Raw genomic sequence first — 13,155 nt, 5'->3', positions numbered from 1 at the left:
CATATTTGTCCTACTAATAGACAGGGATAGCATTATCACTTTGAGTCCCCAGAGATTATTTTTTTCAAATTCTTACCGAATTCAGACACAGATTGGATTTTAGAGATAATGAATCCAACACTTTCATATTATAGATAAGAAAACTGAGACCCAGAGAGGTTAAGTGATATTCCATAGGTTGCAAAACTAATTATTGATTCATTTGAACTAGTCACTATTTTCTGACTTACCACCTATTGTACTATATCACTCCTTATATTCTATGCATAATACTCAATAAACTATAATGAATTGTGACATCTTTCAAACATTCCCCTTATATGATCTGTAAGAAATTTTCTAATATATAGACTAATTTTTTCTATATTACTTTATTATCTTTGTCACATCTTCTTGATTAAAATATAGTTTGTTCATCTAGCTAGTGTAATTCGTATTTAAATGAAAATAGAATTGACCTGTAGGAAAAATAGTTTTTAATTAGAAACTTGAGAATAAGATATTTAAAATGAAATGTTCTTGTTAGAATAAATGGAAAACATATTTGGTTATAGTCCAATACTATTTCTTTCTCTCACTTTCACCATCACAACTATTCTGGCATGGCTTCTTAAGTCACAAGATCACATGTATGTAGAAAAACGGAAGTATGTATTGTGAAGGAATACCTTACAAGAGAGAGTGTTATTCTCTGGAAGAGATATGATATCTTGAAAATAATTTAACCATTTATTCTTTGTTTTTGGCCAAGATTGTATCTTTTGAGTCATCCATCCTTTCATTCCTTTCCTCACTTAACAAATATGTGTTGAGGGTTTACTATGTGTTCCACAAATTTATGTGATCCTGAAACTGATATTCTAGTCACAGAAATGAAAAGCAAGTTAAGTATGTAATTATCTGGGTAGCAAGAGTTAAAGAGGGAAAGAAATACCTGTCAAACAATTTGATGAGGGTGGACTTCTGTAAAATATGGTAAAGATGCACAAAGGAAGTAAGAGATTATGCCATGGAAAGTCTAAGAGAAATATGGGTTAGTCAGACACAACTGAGCAACTTCACTTTCACTTTTCACTTTCATGCATTGGAGAAGGAAATGGCAACCCACTCCAGCGTTCTTGCCTGGAGAATCCCAGGGATGGGGGAGCCTGGTGGGCTGCCGTCTATAGGGTCGCACAGTCAGGCACAACTGAAGCGATTTAGCAGCAGCAGCAGCAGCAGCAGTACAGAATGGGTGAACAGTAAAAGCAAACATTGTATCCAGATTAGGAAACACTCTTCCCATTCCCAAGGAAGGATGAGAAGGTCAATGGGGGCAGAAATACACTGAATGTGTGAGAAACTGATAGGCAGTTAGGTCAGAGTTATTGATCATATTTCTGTTTTAAAAGGATTTTTCTCACACTATGTGGAGATTTACCTAAGAGGGCAAGAGAAGAAAGAGAAAGGTCAGGTCTTGTGCTGATGATCTAGTACAAATTAGAGATTACAATCACTTACAGTCACTTAACTATACTGCTATTAGTGGTTGCAATAAGAAGTGGTTAGATTTGGGACATATTTATGATATTATGCCTGAGTAGCTCAAAAGACAATGATACTCATTACTGAGAATGGAATTGCTTGTGATATATCATGTTTGGGGAAAAAGAATTAAAATGTAAATGTAATAACTTTTTAATGTTTAGACATATAGGTTGACAAGTTGAGATGCAGTAATAGGCAGTTAATTATTTAAGTTTACAGTTCAAAAAATAAATTAGGATTGAATTTTAATTTTGAAAGACATAGGAAAGGATGACATTTTAAGAAAAGGAGATATCTATCAGTATTAATATATTAATAAAGATATTTTTCACCAGCATTATGTGATAATCTTTTTTGACAAATAAATTCAGTGTAAAAAAATTTCCTAGGTGGCACACTGGAAAAGCAAGAGAAACAAGACTGGAAAAGAAGAAGATTGGAATTTTCATCCCAATCCCCAAAAAGGCAGTGCTCAAAATAAAGAATGCTCAAATTACTGCACAATTGCACTCATCTCACGTGCTAGTAAAGTAATGCTCAAAATTGTCCAAGTCAGGCCTCAACAGTACATGAACCATGAACTTCCAGATGATCAAGCTGAGTTTAGAAAAGGCAGAGGAACCAGAGATCAAATCGCCGACATCCATTAGATCATTGAAAAAGCAAGAGTTCCAGAAAAATATCAGTTTCTGCTTTATTGACTATACCAAATCCTGTGTGGACCACAATAGACTGTGGAAAATTCTGAAAGAGACTGGAATACCAGACCACCTTACCTGCCTCTTGAGAAACCTGTATGCAGGTCAAGAAACAACAGTTAGAACTGGACATGGAACAACAGCCTGGTTCTAAATAGGGAAAGGAGAACGTCAAAACTGTATCCTGTCACTCTGCTTATTTAACTTAAGATGCAGAGTACATCATGAGAAACGCTCGACTGGAAGAAACACAAGCTGGAATCAAGATTGCTGGGAGAAATATCAATAACCTCAGATATGCAGATGACACCGCCATTATGGCAGAAAGCAAAGAACTAAAAAGCCTCTTAATGAAAGTGAAAGAGGAAAGTGAAAAAGTTGGCTTAAAGCTCAACACTCAGAAAACTAAGATCATGGCATGTGGTCCCATCATTTCATGGCAAATAGAAGGGAAAACAGTGAAAACAGTGACAGACTGTTTTTCTGGGCTCCAAAATCACTGCAGATGGTGACTGCAGCCATAAAATTAAAAGACACTTGCTCCTTGGAAGGAAAGTTATGACCAACCTAGATAGCATATTAAAAACAGAGACATTACTCTGCCAACAAAGTCCATCTAGTCAAAGCTATAGTTTTTCCAGTAGTCATGTATGGATGTGAAAGTTGGACTGTAAATAAAGCTGAGGACTGAAGAATTGATGCTTTTGATCTATGGTGTTGGAGAAGACTTTTGCGAGTCCCTTGGACTGCAAGGAGATCCAACCAGTCCATCCTAAAGGAAATGAGTCCTGAATATTCATTGAAAGGACTGATGCTGAAGCTGAAACTCCAATACTTTAGCCACATGATGTGAAGAACTGACTCATTTGAAAAGACCCTGATGCTGGGAATGATTGAAGGCAGGAGGAGAAGTGGACAACAGAGGATGAGACGACTGGATGGCATCACTGACTCAATGGACATAAATTTGAGTAAACTCTGAGAGTGGAGATGGACAGGGAGTCTTGGCATGCTGCAGTTCCTGGGGTCACAAAGAGCTGGAAGCGACTGAACAACTGAACTAAACGGAATACAACTGACAGTTAAAATTCTCAGTGAGGAAAAAACAAAATATGTCATCCAATTTTATAAAGGCTCTTCCCTTGAAGGAAATGAGAATAAAGCTGAAATCCAGTTTGGTTTCACCACTGAAAAATGTACAAACTAAATTTAGATAGAGCAGCCATGGTCAAACATTTTGAACCCACTAATTATTTGTACCTGCCTGCTCTTGATCTTGGGAAGCTGATAACCACTGAGCAAGGCAGAGCTGTTTGCAGGAAAGCCAAGCATTCTTTGTCTGGGTGTTCATCTTCCATTAACCTTCAAGTAAAAGCTGTAGAGAAACAAGCCCTTGGTGAAGTCTGGGCTCTACAGTTGGCTGATTAAATAGATAAAGATTTAGAATGAAGAGAGAGAGAGAGAATGGAAAGGATGAAAGTTAAAGTCTAGTTTACCTCACTATCTAACATCAAAAAGAGAAGAAACAAATGGCAAAAGAGATTAAGAACTGACCAGTGTCGTAGGCAGCAAATTCAGAGATACTTCTGTCCTACAGAAAAAGTGAAAAAAGAAAAAAGGCCCAATCCAGGGGGCCAAACAATACTTATAGGTTCAGTATGATGAAGTCTTATTGCTTTCGCTCAGTGGTGTCTGACTCTTTGCGACCCTGTGGGCTGTAGCCCATCAGGGTCCTCTGTCCATGGGATTCTCCAGGCAAGAATACTGGAGTAGGTTGCCATTTCCTTCTCCAGGGGATCTTCCTGACCCAGGGATCGAACCCAGGTATCCCGCATTAGAAGCAGATGCTTTAACCTATGAGCCACCAAGGAAGCCCACTGAAGGGTATAGGATATAAGAAAATAGAAACAGTGAATATAACCAATATTGTAGAAATTTTATTTTCAATTGGTAAAGATAAATGAGGCAGTAATTAGAAGAATTATAAGGTTAAAAAAATTGTTTTAAATTGGGAAATGCCTGACATGTTTTAATACCAATCAGATTCATTTTCAGGTTATTGTTTATTAAGCATGTTTTATGTGATACAGGCTTCCCTGGTAGCTCAGCAGTAAAGATCTGCCTACAGTGCAGGAGATGAAGGAGACATGGGTTTGATCTTGGAGTCAGGAAGATCCCCTGAAGGAGGGCATGTCATCCCATTCCAGTATACTTGCTGGGAAAATCCCATGGACAGGGGAGTCTGGTGGGCTACAATCTATGGGGTCAGAAGGAGTTGTACATGACTGAAGGAACTGAACACACATGTACATGGTATCTCTCACTTTTTCATGCACTTAACATGAAACACTTTAAAAAAAAAGATCTCTCCTCTCTGGGACCTTATGTTTGAGTGGGAAGAGCCATAAAATACATAAAGAATTAATCAGGTGGTTAAGGTTATACAGTAAAATAAAAGAAGGTCAGAGTTACAGAATGATGGGAGGTATGAAGGAGTATTTTATATATAATAACTAGGGGAAGCAGAGGACCTACTGCTCAGAGAAAATAGCATCTGCAGTGACTCAGGGATAGAGAACAAACAATAGTTTAGTGTGTTCATGGAGCAACAAGGTGATAAATCAATGACTCAAGTTGAGAGCAAGGAAGGTGCTAGGAGATGAGGTCATAGACGTAATGCGGCATTGATCACAGAAGTCTTGTAGGATACGATTAAAAGTTTAAATTCAATAAATGAAAAGGCTATTGGGGTGCAGAGTAGAGCAGTGTTCCCTGACCTTTTTGGCACCAGGGACCAGTCTCATGGAAGACAGTCTTTCCATGGACCAGCGCAAGGTGGGGCGGGGGGTGGTCTCAGGATGATTCAAGTACATTAAATTTATTGTGATCTTTCTTTCTATTATTATTACATCAGCTGCACTTAGATCCCAGAGGTTGGGGACCCCTGGACTAGAGTGACATACCCAGTTTATGTTGAAAAAAGATTATTCTTGCTGTTGTGTTGAGAAGAGACTGGGGAGGGGGTAAAACGAAGAAGCATGGAGATAAGTTAAAATGGAAATTACCAGGTAAAACATGATGGCTGCTTGGATTAATATAGTGGCTAACATCCAAATCTAAATAGAAAAATTTTAAAGAAGTCAGGGAAAATAAAATCTGCTGAATACACACTGGAAACAATTGAATGCCAGAAAGCAATGAAGAACATATCAAAAACATTAAAAAAAAAAACAAAAAAACTGTCACACCACCATTCTATATTCAGAAAAACTGTTCCTCAAGAATATAGTCAAACAAAGACCTTTTTTTTTTTAAGAATAAAAGCTAAGAGTATTTGTCTCTAGTAGATCTTCACTAACAGAAATGTTAAAGGAAGTTCAAAGTTGTTAAAAATATGGTGCAAAAACTTTATTTTATCTTCTCTTTTGACAAATAAGTACATGCACAATTAGGGAAACATTGAAATTAAACAAAAAACAACTTCTTACTTGATTTCTGAGAAATGAAATATTTGGCTTTATATTTGAAAGTAGGAACTAACACTAATATTAAATGCATAAGCTTCTCAACATTTCTAAGGTAATTCAGCCAACTAGCCAGCTAATTTCTACAGAATAGTTAGGTTATTTTACCTATTACCTTAAAAAGTAGCTGATATAAAGCAGATCTGAAACACAATGGCTCTTGGCAACAATTTACTTTTCAAATAATCTTTTTTCTGACTTGGACTTGCAAACAGAAATGACACCATTCACTGGAGAATTACATATATTTATGTAATCAATAAACTTTTTCTTAGTATACCAACTGCCATGAAAACACTCTCAAGTGGCTTTGTTTTTATACCATGGCCATGAGATGAAATTCTAAAAATTTGGGGACAGGATTTCTCATGAGCTGAATATTCTAGGCCAGGTGTTGCAAACTAATTTTGCTTACACTGTCTCAACATATTAAGGCTAGAAGAAGCCAATTTTATAAATAGAATATTGGTTGAGACAGGTTAGTATCATCAGAGCTATGGAAAAACAATGCACACAAATTTTGTTTGTTTGTTTGTTTTTCTTTTTGTGGCTTGGTGCTAGCTATAAAATAAAAAAGAAGATTTCTATACTGTTTCATTGTTCAAAAAGCTAAGATATAGTATTTGAAAGCAATGCAAAATATTTATAAAATTGTTATCATTAATTTATTAGATAATGATTTTATTCTAGAAATGTTAGTCGCTCAGTCATGCCTGACTCTTTGCAACCCCATGGACTGTAGCCCACCATGCTCCTCTGCCAAACAAGAATAAGAGTGTGTTACCATTTCCTTCTCCAGGGGATCTTCTGACCCAGGGATCAGACCCAGTTCTCCTGTATTGCAGGCAGATTCTTTACCATCTGAGCTACCAGGGAAGTCCAATTTATTGTAGAATAGGTAGTTTAAATTATGAAATCTAATTGTTTTAAAATAACAATAGTGATTATTTTTATATTAAAGAAAAGTCTTAGAACTACAGTGTTGTATTTGTCAGATTATGTTTATTTATCTTTCTGTGAAAAATTCCTTTTGTTTAATTAAGTTGACATTAGCATTGGAATATTATATTCTGTATTAAAACCACAGTTACTATTTGGATTATATTTAGCTAGCATGAAGTATTTCAAAGCACTGAGCACCAGTAAATCATAAGTGGATTCTTAAGTCTGCCTTAAGTTTTTTCCCTCAGCTCAAATTCACAAAGCTGCCTTAGGACTATCAATCGAGTAAATATGTAACTCTTTAGGGTGCCTTTATAAAAGAAAAAAGGAATTAGAGTATCATCATGAAGGAAAATCGACAGATCAGTCAACTATCTGAAACTAAACCAAGAAACACACCAAACAAACCAAAAAAAAGTTAGGAATCAGTATGAAAGTTCTCATTTCTCCTTAATTAAAATTTAGACACTTTAGAAAGAAAATAATATTTAATGAAATTTTTAAAGAAAATTGTTCTAGAAACAAATGACTTTAAGAATACTTAGGAAATTTTATAACATGGGCTTGATAAGAACATAGTGATAGTATGAAATAATTTTGAACTGATGCTTCCACAAAAAAGTTGAGCAACTCAATGTTCCAACTTATATTTTACTCCAAGATTTGAAGATATTAAATATGAACTTGAATAGAGACTAACATTCACATTAATAGTGTGTGGCTTGCAATTGATCGCTTTATAAGCTGAAAATTTGAACAATTTATGAAGTCATCATCAATCTAATCCTAAAAAAAATCAATTTTGATATTGATGAAATTTTCTCAACTTCCATATTCTATCTGATGAAAAATTTAACCAGTTTTATGTTGATTTAATTTTTGCCTCTTTAAAAGACAAATGTTGATTTTCACATAGAGTATAAATTATCATAGCATAAGTTTCTTCCTTCACCTTCTGGAAATCATTGATTTAATTTAATTTTTATTATGTTGAAGTGCTTCATTGAGATCCTTGAGATATATTCTCAGAAACTGTATGTATTTTCTGAGATCTTGCATAAAAAATCCCTCATATTTGCCTTTTTCTGAGATGACATCTTGATAACAAACAGAATTCTTGGCTTTCCACCTCTTATTTCAAAGATTTTCAAAGTGTTTCCACTGCTTTCTGGCATTCAGTTTTACATTCAAGAAGACATGGTTTTGCTGCTGTGCTATGTTCAGATCCTCAGTCATGTCCAACTCTTTGCAATCCCATGGACTGTAATGTAAGTCTCCTCTGTCCATGGAATTTTCCAGGCAAGAATGCTGTATCTTCCTGGACCAGGGATCAGACTCATGTTTTCTGCATTGGCCATAAAGTAAGGTCTCTCAGCTGTGTCCGATTCCTTGCGACCCCATGGACTATACCTGCATTGGCAGGCTGATTCTTTACCACTGTGCCACCTGGGAAGCCCCAGATATGCTTGCACTAATAATAAAAAGATGTCACTTTGGTTCATTCATTTTTAAGCAACATTCCAATCGAAGTGTTGGTAACATATTTTTGTCTTCAACTGTAACAATTTTTGTGTATATTCATATTATTTTCTTTCTTTATTTTTCATCTCTTATTTTTCTTCTTCTCTTTCTTGCTCTGTCTCTAGCAATTCTTCCCTTTCTTTAATCCTGCCAAGAGCTGGTTAGTGCTGGGGTGTTGTCTTCCATGAAAAACCACAATTCCGACTGGGAGGTTATTTAACAAGCCTGACATTCTTTTAAAAATTCGTAATTTAATTGTGTTTAAAATAAGGTTATTACTTTTATTATTTGTCTGATTATATATTTTTACAATCTGTGGCATTCTGTCCTTGGTGTCTCCAATTATTTGTGTATGATGCCTTTTGCTCTTGTCTCCATGACATTCTTTTTATACTTACAAGCAATTTTTACCTTTTTGTTCTTTGTGTGTTATACATTCCTTATTAACTATTTGACATCAAGAATGCAATTTTCAAAAGTGTCCTCTTTTAAGCTTTTGTATTGAATTTTAAGTTGTGAAAATTCTAAGTTATGTTTCTTTTGTCTATCCTGTAATCAGTAATTGCAATTATTTTTTTAATATAAGTTTCTTTGCATTTCATTTTCTTTTTGTTCACTTTGGCCTTTCTTCTGTAGGCTAATGAGTAATATTTCACTGCCCACATACTCAGTCATCATGGATTCGCCAGCTGTCACTTATAGCTTGCGATACTGAGGGTTGCTGGCAGTCGTGGAATGACAGGCAATGACAAGTAGTTAAAGGTTGAGCCAAATAAAACAGACTGGCGAGTTGTGAATCCGGTGTTTGGACCAACAGGCTTCACATTTCTTATGCTTTGCCAGAGATGAACATGGCAATACTAGAATAGTCACATTTGTCCACAGAGCTGAGGTAGACCAGCAATCTCTGCCACAAGTTCCACCGCAGAAGTGCCCTGTACCATTTCTTTTTATTCCATTTTCATCCCTGATGTTATAAAGCATGGTGCACTGCTACTACCAGACTGTCCATCAGCTACATGTGATTTTCTTTAATTTTGAAAAATAATGACTTTTGTTTTTTCAGAAAACATAAACTACCCTCTTATTGTAAAAAGAAATCAGATAATAACCAAAATTGTGGATAAAATGTTTACAAATCCCTCTATTATTCAAAAATATTTATTTGCATATTGTGATCATTATGTTCAGAACTTTGTGCATATATACACATATACACAGATACGTATGTATATATACACATCATATATATGTACTCATGTATATGTATTTATACAAACACATGCATCACAATTAACCTATTTCTAGGTACTAATTTTGGTAACTTAGTATTGTTGTTGTTCAGTCTTTCAGTCCTATTTGTGACCCAATGGACTGCACCACGCCAGGCTGCACTGTCCTTCACCGTCTCCTGGAGCTTGCTCAAACTCATGTCCATTGTGTCAGTGATGCCATCCAACCATCTCATTCTCTGTCATCCACTTCTCCTCCTGCTTTCAATCTTTCCCAGCATCAGGGTCTTTTCTAACAAGTCGGCTCTTTGCATCAGGTGGCCAAAGTATTAGAGTTTCAGCTTCAGCATCAATCCTTCCAATGAAGATTCAAGGTTGATTTCTTTTAGGATTGACTGGTTTGATCTCCTTGCATTCCAAGGAACTCTCAAGAGTCTTCTCCAATGCTACAGTTCAAAAACAACAATTCTTCAGTGCTCAGCCTTTTTTATTGTTCAGCTCTCACATCTGGACATGACTACTGGAAAAATCATAGCTTTGACTATATGAACATTTGTTGACCAAATATTGTCTTGGCTTTTTAATATGCTGCCTAGGTTGGTCAAGTTTTTCTTCCAAGGAGCAAGTGTCTTCTAATTTCATTGTGGCAGTCACCATCTGCAGTGATTTTGGAGACCAATAAAATGAAGTCTGTCACTGTTTCCATATCTATTTGCCATAAATTGATGGGATTGGATGCCAGGATCTTTGCTTTTTGAATGTTGAATTTTAAGCCAGCTTTTTCACTCTCCTCTTTCACCTTGATCAAGAGGCCTGTTAGTTCATCTTTGCTTTCTCCCATAAGGGTGGTGTCAGCTGCATATCTGAGGTTATTGATATTTCTCCAAACAGTTTTGGTTCCAGCTTGCACTTCATCCAGTCCAGCCTTTCTCATGATGTAGTCTGTGTATAAGTTAAATAAGCAGGGTGACGATATACAGCATTGATGTATTCCTTTACCATTGGAACCAGTCTGTTTTTCCATGTCTAGTTCTAATTGTTGCTTCTTGACCTGCATACAGATATATCAGGAGGCAGGTCAGATGGTCTGGTATTCCCATCTCTTGAGAAATTTTCCATAGTTTGTTGTGATCTACACAGTCAAAGGCTTTAGCATAATCAATGAAGCAGAAGATGTTTTTCTGGATTTCTTTTGCTTTTTGTCTTATCCAATAGATTTTTGCAATTTGATCTCTGGTTCCTCTGCCATTTCTAAATCCAGCTTGAACATCTGGCAGTTCTCAGTTCATGTGCTGGTGAAGCCTAGCTGGTAGAATTTTGAGCATTACTTTACTAGCATGTGAGATGAGTGCAATTGTGGAGTTGTTTGAACATTCTTTGGCATTGCCTTTCTTTGTGATTGGAACTGAAACTGTCTTTTTCCAGTCCTGTGGCCACTGCTGTTTTCCTAATTTACTGGCATATTTAGTGAAGCACTTTCACAGCATTATCTTTTAGGATTTGAAATAGCTCAGTGGGAATTCCATCAACTTCATTACCTTTGTTTGTAGTGATGCTTCCTAAGGTCCATTTGACTTTGCACTCCAAGATATCTTGCTCTAAGTGAGTGATCATGCCATTGTGTTATCTGAGTCATTAAGATCTTTTTTGTATAGTCCTGCTGTGTATTCTTTCCACCTCTTCTTAATCTCTTCTTCTGTTAGTATCACATCATTTCTTTCCTTATTGTGTCCATCTTTGCATGAAATGCTATGTTGGTGTTTCTTTCTTATTTATTTATTTAACCACTTATCATTTATTATTATTATTATTTACTTTACAATATTGTATTGGTTGATGTATGTTTCTAACTTTCTTAAGGAGATCTCTAGTCTTCCCCATTCTATTGTTTTCCTTTATATCTTCACATTTTTCACTTAGGAAGTCTTTCTTATCTCTCCTTGACATTCTTTGGAACTTTCCATTCAAACGTGTATATCTTTCCTTTTCCCCCTTGCTTTTTGTCTCACTTCTTGTCTCAGCTATTAGTAAGACCTTCCCAGACAACCATTTTGACTTATTGCATTTTGTTTCTTGGGGATGATTTTGATCACTGCCCCCTGTACAGTGTTATGAACTTTCATTCTTCATTCCAATTGTTCTAGCACATTATATGTATATATTCTATACATATATGTAAATGTTGTAGTTGTTTTTGTTCAGTCCCTAAGTCATATCTGATTCTTTGTGATCCCATGGACTGTGTCACACTAGGCTCCTCTGTCTTCCACTACCTCCTGGAGTTAGATCAATTTCATGTCTATTGAGTCAGTGATGCTATCCAACCATCTCACCCTCTGTTGTCTCCTTCTCATCTTACCCTCAATCTTTCCCAGCATGAGAGTTTTTTCCAGTGAGTAGCCTCTTTCACCAGGTGGTTGAAGTACTGGAGCTTCAGCTATCAGTCCTTCTAATGAATATTCAGAACTGATATCCTTTAGGTATGACTGGTTGGATCTCTTTACAGTCAAAGGAACTCTCAAGAGTCTTCCAGCACCACAATTCAAAAGCATCACTTCTTTGGTGCTCAGCCTTCTTTATTGTCCACTCTTACATTGTACATGACTACTGGAAAAACCATTGTTTTGACAATATGAAACTTTGTCAACAAAATGATCTTTCTATTTTTCAATACACTCTCTAATTTTGTCATAGCTTTTTTCCAAGGAGCATGGTCTTTTAATTTCATGGCTATAGTCCCTGTCCACAGTGATTTTGGAGCCCAGGAAGATATAATCTGTCACTGTCTTCTATATATGCAATGAAGAGATGGGACTGTATGCCATAATCTTAGTTTTTTGAATGTTGAATTTTAAGCCAGCTTTTCTACTCTCCTATTTCACCCTCATCAAGAGACTCTTTAGTTCCTTTTCACTTTCTGTCATTAGAATGGTATCATGTACATATCTAAGATTATTGATATTTCTCCCAGCAACCTTGATTCTAACTTGTTACTCATTCAGCCCAGTATTTCTTATGCTGTATTCTGCATAGAAAGTAAATAAGCAGGGTGACAATATACAACATTGTTGTACTCTTTTCCCAATTTTGAACCATGTAATTGTTTCATGTCTGGTTCTACTTGTTCCTTCTTGAACCACATACAGGTTTCTCAGGAGACAGGTAAGGTGGTCTGATACTCCCATCTTTTTAAGAATTTTCTACAGTTTGTTGTGATCTACACAAAGAAATATGTTTTTGTAAATATATTTAATATATTTATAGAAACTGTTAATAAGTTATATAAATATTTTAAGGAAAACTTTAAGTTCCTGGCACTCTTTTCTTCTCTTTAAAAGAGACTACTTGATTCTTATTGTAATTGTTTATAATCTTAGGCTAAATGAAAGAATTAAATGATGAAAACGCTCATCAACATCTTATGAATGGTATTATTTACATAAACAGCTACCTTAAGGTAATGGATTGTCATCTATGGAAGAGGAAAAACAGATTTTACCATTGTCTTTTAGATTAAATATAAAAATGGAACTCACATTTCAAGTTAATGCTTTCCCCAATAGCTAAACTTAGTAAATCAGTGGAAAGTGTATTTTTATTATGAAAAGAGTTGTAACAGACTAACCAGTCTGATGCCAAAATAGGTTTTAAGGGTGCCACAAACTTGCCCTGTTTTAATTTCATAAACAACAAACCTTCATATTACAATAT

Source organism: Ovis canadensis, chromosome 2 (assembly GCF_042477335.2).
Source record: "Ovis canadensis isolate MfBH-ARS-UI-01 breed Bighorn chromosome 2, ARS-UI_OviCan_v2, whole genome shotgun sequence".
NCBI lineage: Eukaryota > Metazoa > Chordata > Mammalia > Artiodactyla > Bovidae > Ovis > Ovis canadensis.
Note: the sequence above shows the minus strand (reverse complement) of the source record.